A 6554-nucleotide genomic window follows, 5' to 3' on the forward strand; every position below is an offset into this window, starting at 1 on the left:
AGTATTAAACCTACACCCCTATATTCAAAGTAAGAAGATTCTGTTGTTGTTTTAAGAGTCGTACGGTATATCGGTTCAAGGTACAGCTTAATTGCACAATAAAACACAAATTATTAAATGGAGCAGTATGAAACAACAAAATAGTACAAAGTACATGGAAGGAGCACTGAAGGAAAAAATGAAAGAAACCTAATTATTTTTAAAAGGGAAAGTACGTTGAAAGACAAAAAACTATTTGTTTAATAAAAAACACCATTTTTTTCTTTGTCTTTTTTCCTAGAGGCTGTGAATAGGCTTCCTGAGCCCCACCGGGAGTTAGTTATAAAATACTAAACTAAAAGGACCTATAATTTTTTTTTGTCTATCCACAAATGTAATTAAAAACCCATTTAAATGTGTGTGTATATTTTTGGGGGGCAATCCTCCCCTTTGTTTCTTGGAAGGGGGGGTTCAAGTCTAGGGGATAAAAAACGAAATCCCAGGGAAATTCCAGAGGACGGGTTAAAGAAAATTATGCACCAGCTCCCCTAATTTGTCTCATCTTTTCCCTTTGCAATCTTATGTGCCGGGGGCATTCTTTCTCCCAGTGACTGTTTGTGCGCTGTTTTTGTTCAAAAGGGTTAGTGCCAACGAGTTTGGCCTGCAAAAATAGATAAAGGTCTCAGATCTACTGGAGGGACTTCCCCCCCAAACACAGTACGTCCAAACCCCCCATTCCCCGCTTTTCAAAATTTAGATCACCGGGAGCTAGGGGGGGCCATTTTGTACCAAAACCCTTATAAAAGGTCACAGTAAATTTTAAAACTATCCAAATGAAATAGAAATTTGTATGTTTTTGCTCTTTAGCTCAAATAAAATAATTTTAACAAAAAAGTTATATAATGCACTCGTTTTAAAATGATTTTATGCAACAGTATGAAATTTTTAAATCCCAACAACCCCCCTTTTGGGGGCCCCGGGACCATTTTGGGGGATACCTATTCAGTGTCAGAAAAAAATGACAAGCGCCCGGAATTTAAATATAGGCACCCCAGGAACTTTAAGAATTTTTTCCACCCCCCCCTTTTGATCTTTTTTAAAAGATCATCTTAGAAACCCCTATAAACGACCCCGGAAAATTTCCTACACAAAACAGAAACAGAAAATAAACAAAATTTTTACAAATAACAATGAAAAAACCGTTTCTTTGGGAAAGGAAAATTTCATCTTGACGTTGAGGGGATACCTTTAACCAGATTCAAAACCTCAACCTGGGCTTTTCAACCTTCCTCTTCGTAACCCGGCCCACTTCTTTTTCAACCAGGGTTTGGAAAATCCCGGATTTGGGTTGGGGGGGGATTTTTCGCCCCTTGCTGCCCCTTTGCTTTTTTCCCCCTTTCCCTTTGTCCAAAGGGATGCGGCGCCTCCTTTCCAGTGGGCTTGCATTCCCTCATGCCGTCCGGTTTCCCCCGTTTTGGGGGCATGACTCCAATGATTCCTGTTCCCCCTTTTGGTAGTTTCATGATGGGGTGCTTAGTCACCTCGAAGGGGCCGGTCCACCGGGGTTGGTTTCCCATTCCTTTTTTACTCTCTGAGGCTGACCCAGGCACCGGGGGGAGTTGGGTGGATTTCATTTTTTGTTTGGAGAACCGGAACAAATATTTGTAAATCAAAAAATAGGCTTTGGGAAATCTTTTATTTACTTTTTTTGGGCCCATAGCCGCCAGCCCGGGAAATTTTCTGCCTTTTTTTCAGCTAAAAGGGGGGTGAACAAGGGGAACTGTTCACAAAAAAAAACAAATTGCATAGGCAATAGGCAAACATAAACCCAAGATCCCATCCACTGAGATTTTGCTCATTTTCGCTTTATGTTTGGTCTTTCTACTTTCCTGGACTGTGGGGGTATATGTCCCAAAATTATGGGGCCCCCATTTGTTCACGTATTGGGGTTAAATTCTTAAAGGGGGAAAATTTGTGGGCCTTTATCTAGGGGGGAACCATGAGTGGGAGAAATGGTTGTTAAATTTACCCTTTTTTTGCGTTTTTCCCTTTTTGCGGGCCAGGCTTCGGGCCCACCTGAAAAAAGTTTATCCCACCAAGGTTTTGGGCCCCCCCTTGTGACTGCCCCAATCATAAATTCAATGATTACCCACCCTTGTTCCCGGGCGGGGAATGCCCCCCATTCGGGTTTTTCCTTTTGGGTTTTTGGGTTTCACCCGTGTCGGCATTCTCCCCCCCGTTTTTTGCATGTCTTTAGTTGGATGCCCCAGTGACATAGCGCTCTGCCAGTGGTTGATCCACTGTCCAATCTATTTTTAGTCAAATGGTTGGTAATGCAAGAGGTAACATACTTCCTTCGGCCCGCGCCAATTCGTACCTCTCTAGCTTTGTTTTCCCTTGTTTTCTTTTTGGGATAGCTTCAAATGTATTCTTTTAGGGGTTGGTGTGCTTTTGTGGTTTATTTGGTCTCACACTATTGTCTCATAAACGGGGGGGTTTTCCCTGCCCCCTTTTAGCTGTTCATTGCCATTCTTTTTCCTTTCTGCCTTTTGTTTCCCCTGTCATGCCCCTACTTCAATCACTGCCCCCCTGCTTTCCTGTAAGTGATGCACTACCTTTAATTCCCGTTCAGTCTAATTGGCTTCCCTGTGCGGTTAAAAAACCCGTTTTTCCCCTGGGGGTTTTTAAGGACAAGCCCCCCACATATGTGAGTCGTCAAGTTACCTTCGCGCCTTACGTCAACGGGAACAGAAAAACATCCCCCAAAAAAATGATGTAAAATTTTTTGTGTGGGAAAACAAATTTTAAAGGCCAATAGGTTTTGGAAGGGGGCACTGGTGTTTCCCAGATTAGCTTTCTTTCCAAAAGTCGTGCACATGGCCTTGATTGTGGAGAAATCCTCATCCCCCCCCGGGTTTTAATGGGTACTGGGGCGTCTATCGGTAGAAAGTTTTCATTTCAAATGTGACAGGTTTCCAATGCCCCAACCCCTACATCTGTGGAGCCAGTACCCCTGGATTCAGGAATGGGGGCACGGGAGCCGCGTGGGTGATCATCATTTTTACAATGTGCCGGGAAAGAGACGTTCCCCAAAAAAAAGCAGTTCATCCCACTTGGGGGGAAAAAAGTGGAGGGAGTAGTGCAGTGCGGGGTGAGTAGAAAACAACGTCATTTTGAGTGCGTAAAAATTTTTAGCAGTACTGCGTTTTTAAACCCCTTGGCCTAATTTCCCTTTAGCTTGATTTTGGGGGGGTTTATTCCCCAGAGAAAATGGGGGAACAGATTCACCAAATTTTGTAAGGTTTTTTTTTGGGGGTGAGTTCTACCCACAGCAACACCTTGGGGACCTGCATAGTCTATGGTTTTAAATCCACTGTTTACCAAATATTTTATCGGAAAATCTTTAATAGAAAAGGGCCCTTTTCTCGTCTAAGGGAGGGTGGGGTTGGGGGGTCGGGGGGGTGGTAAAGGACGGAGGCGCAACCGGGTTTCCATTGTTTTAGGCAGACGGTGCCAGTGTGAGTGGGTGTCTCAGTGAACAGAAGGGGGAGAAAAAGGCAGTTTCTGTTTTTTCCCAGAGAAGCCTACAACAGTACAAACTTTCGGGAAGAGGTGCATTATTTGTGCTTTCAAAGTGGAGTAGGACATTAACCACAAAAAAAAGGGATAGTCTTTCCCCCACTTCCCCTGCAAGGAAGGGTCGCCAAAGCCCTTCCGTAGCTTCCCCTGGGCCCCCTCAGAATACCTATCTCGGGGGCCTGGGCCCTTTTGTCAGGGGATACTGGCCTGGGGTCCGAGCTGGGGCAATGGGGGGATTTGGGGGTGGTGTCCCCCTTTTTGTCCTTGCCTGCCTCCGCCTTGGGGAGCATGTGGGGGGGAAAATTCCCGGGCCATGGACCGCCAAGAAGCACCACTCTGTCGAATTGGGGGGGGGTCTGTTGAAACGAGTTTCAGCCCCCCCCGTATGTACCCCGAATGACCTCTGGGGGGGAAAAAAAATCCCCGGGGGGTGGAAAGCAGGAGGGTGGCTTGCTTAGGAGAGGAAAAAGGGAGGAGGGACTGGGGGGAAAGGTCACAGGGAAAAGGGGAGGGGTTTTACTGGAGGGGGGGGGTAGGGTTGAACAGGGGCTTTTTACAAACATTTGTTTTAAATCCTTTTATTAATTTTGCCCTTTTCTTTGTAATTGAGTTTTAAAATCTGTGCTGCAGCTTGTGGTTTCACTCCCCCCTTTTTTCGCCTCGTTTAGCAATGTCAAGAGTCAACGTTCCCCCAAACCCAGGGCACAAAAATCATTAAAAGGATTTTTCCCAATTTTACACACCCTCGTGGGAGCCCTGCAAACACCGCCTTTCCCAACCCCCAAAAGATTTTCCCTTTTTTTGGATTTTTCCTCCTTATTTTTCTCGCGCCCTTCCCCCCAAGGTCCCCTCCGTTGTGGCCCCTTGTTACTCTGTTTTTTTGATTCCCCCTGTTCAAGTCATTCTCGGGTAATGGGCTTCTCATAAATTTCCTTGCTCCTAAAGGGGGCGTTCCGTTCACAGAAGGAAGGAGCGGGGGGGAGGGGTCGGGGGCGCGGGCTCTGTCTGTCTGGTTGGTGTCCCGGGCAAAGGGAAAAAGTAACTGTGCCCCTTTTCACTCTAATTTGGCATAGTCCGGGGGGTGGGCCTTTAGTTCGTCAGGAGGGGTTTTTACAACAAAGATTGGGGAGTTTTGGGGTTTTGATTCGTCTTTCTGAAAGTAGGATCTTGGTCCCGGGGGTCCTTCGTTTTTTTTTTTTCAGTTTTATCTGGAGAGAGACTCCCCCTTTTTCCCCCTTTAAAGCTAATTTTATAATTTTTGACCCTGGGCCTCAAACTTTTTCCCTTTTTTTGAGTTTTGATCGCGGTATCAAAGCCTTTTAGTCAATTTTTTCTTTTCCCTTTTTAAAAACCCCTCTTTTTCTATTTTTGACTTTCCCCAAATGTGCCAAAAATTTGTTGTGGTGTCCCCTGCGTTATCCAAAGGAGGCCCCAACACTGCTTTTTTTTCTTTTTTTAAACCCTTTTCCCGGGCTTTTTTGCTGTCATCGCCTTCCGGATTCAAATTCTTTTGTTTTTTTCCCGGTTTTTTAGGCCGCAGCCTACGCGGGGAATTTTATGTCTTTGGGCCCATTACTCCCAAAATTATGATTATTTTTAGTTTATTATTTTTTATTTATTTTTTTCAAGAATTACTTAAATTTAGATCCCCTTTTTCACAAAAAGCAAGTTTGCACCTTCTGCCACCTCGTGTCATACCTTTTACGCTTATTTTAGAGATGTTACTTTTCGCCCCGACCTTTTTCCATAATTTAGCCCAAAAGTGTGCCCCTTTAGTTTACTTTGACATACCCCCTTCCCCTTTTCTTTAAAAGGGTACCCTTGGGCGGGTTCCTTTTTTTTTTTTTTAAACTTGAGATACCTTTCCCTAAATAGTAATGTTGTGCTCCCTCAGATACTCTGTCATACCTTCCGACTTTTTTAGAGACGTACCCTTTCGTCTCGATCTTTTCCCCCAAATTTAACAATTTGTGTTTATGTCTACTTCAAAATTCCATTCACACTTTTCTTTAAATGCACCCCTTGAGTTGACTTTTTTTATATTATCCAAAAAATTAGTCCAATATGGTTTCCTAGATCCAACCTTATTTTGATGCCGATTAATCAAAATACCTTTCTAAATTGTCAACCAAACCCAAAGGGCCCACCCCTTCAATTTTGTTTTCTCCCAAAAATAGCAATTTTATAAAACAGGTTCTGCTTCCCCTTTTTGGGCCCCCCTTGGTGAATGATTAGAGGTCCGGTTTGGTTGTTTTTTCAATAGAACTCTTCCCCCTGGCTAGCTCCCAAAATGTTGGGGCGAATCCGCCCTTTGATTTTTTCAGGAAGAAGGGTTTAAATCGTAGGGTTGGGTGAAAGAACCTTTAATACCCGGGAAAATTCCCGAGACAAAGGGTTAAAGAGAATTATGACCATGCCCCCCTAAGTTTTGTCCATCTTTTCCCCTTTTTGGATCTTTTGTGACAGGGGCATTTATTTTCACCAACGTAATGTTTTTGCGCTGTGTTTTTTCTTCAGAAGGTTAGGGGAAAACGAGTTGGCCTGCAAAAAAAGAAACAGGTCTCAATTCTACTGGAGGGGACCCTTTACCCAAACAAGACGGGGCCCTAACCACCCCTTTGGGCCCCCCTTTTTAGATTGACCACTGGGGAGAGCTTGGTTTGGAACATTGTCATAACAACTTTTAAAAAAGGGCACAGAAACTTTTTTGAACTAAACACTGAAAAATAGCAGATTTGGTTAATGCTTTTGCTTTTAGCTCAAAAAAAATAATGAATTTAAACAAATATTAAAAATGCCTACAGATTTTATGATGTTTGAACATGATAGAAATATTTAAACCCAAAATATTACAATTTCATTTTTGACTTTCATTCTCTGCGCTTCACCCTGTGGAAAAAATAAAAAGCGTTCATTTCCACAAGAAAAATTTTTTACGATTATTTTGGGCCCGGAACTGAGTTGGCAAACTTTTAATTTTTTGTTAATAAAAATGG

The sequence above is a fragment of the Etheostoma spectabile genome, chromosome 16 (genome assembly GCF_008692095.1).
Source record: "Etheostoma spectabile isolate EspeVRDwgs_2016 chromosome 16, UIUC_Espe_1.0, whole genome shotgun sequence".
NCBI lineage: Eukaryota > Metazoa > Chordata > Actinopteri > Perciformes > Percidae > Etheostoma > Etheostoma spectabile.